Here is a 954-nt window from a genome sequence, read left to right as displayed (position 1 = left end):
CACAGGCTGAAGCCTGGGTGGCCTGATGCTATCTTACGTAACTGGAGCATTGCTTCTGCAAGTGAGGAGTTGCCTTTAAATTATTCCAGTGAGCCTCTCTCCAATTCACCGGCCTTTCCCAACAATAAGGAAAGCAGGAGAAACTGCCAAGATGGTCTTCATGCAGCAGGATTAAAGGGGAGGTGAAAAAATAAGGAAGAGTCATCTGTTGGAAGATGCCAAGCAGGCCCAGGGATGTTATACAGTCTAACACTGATCACCTCTTCTCCAGGTGGGAATGTTGGCAGAGCCAAGGGGAGGGTGCAGTGGTTCTCAGTCAGCGTTCCTGGCACGCTTGGGGGCATCTGGTAATGTGTGTGTTAATGTGAGTGTTAAATGTATATGGACTTCCCTGGTGGCTCAGATGGTAAAGCATCTGCCTACAATGCAGGAGACCCAGGTTCGATCCCTGGGTTGGGAAGATCCTCTGGAGAAGGAAATAGCAACCCACTCCAGTACTCTTGCCTGGATAATCCCATGGACGGAGGAGCGTTGTAGGCTACAGTCCATGGGGTCGCAAAGAGTTGGACACGACTGAGCGACTTCACTTCTCTTCACTTCACTTAAATGTGTATACTGTTCACAAGACTGTTTTTTACTAGATTATTTGCACCTTGGGGGCAAGGATCTTACCTCTATCATTTCAAAGGTGTATCAAGGCACTTCCCAGGCTCTTGATAAATATATGTTTAATGAAATATGCTCTTTTTGAAATTCTCCTTTTGGCTCTGTTCATATGCTAAAAAAAATAACAAAATAAGTCTATTTCTTTATTATTTAACTCACAGTTCTTCAGATAATTCTGTTGACTGGGAAAAAATGCACAACCTAAAAGTTAAGAATTATGTCTTATTTGTGGACAAAACTGAGGACTTTAGCCTGAAAGACAGCCTCTTAGATAGCTCTGAGGGACTG

General features: G+C 44.1%; 1 non-coding gene across 1 annotated transcript; it reads left to right on the top strand.

Moving 5' to 3' along the window:
* Positions 1-388: 388 nt before the first annotated feature.
* On the top strand, positions 389-460 carry TRNAC-ACA. The gene has a single exon. It is a non-coding gene; the product is annotated as a tRNA-Cys (tRNA).
* The last annotated feature ends 494 nt before the right edge of the window (positions 461-954 follow it).

Source organism: Bubalus bubalis, chromosome 5, assembly GCF_019923935.1.
Source record: "Bubalus bubalis isolate 160015118507 breed Murrah chromosome 5, NDDB_SH_1, whole genome shotgun sequence".
In the NCBI taxonomy this organism is placed as follows: Eukaryota; Metazoa; Chordata; class Mammalia; order Artiodactyla; family Bovidae; genus Bubalus; species Bubalus bubalis.
The sequence above is the reverse complement of the archived record's forward strand: the minus strand, read 5'-3'. Positions and strand labels throughout refer to the sequence as shown.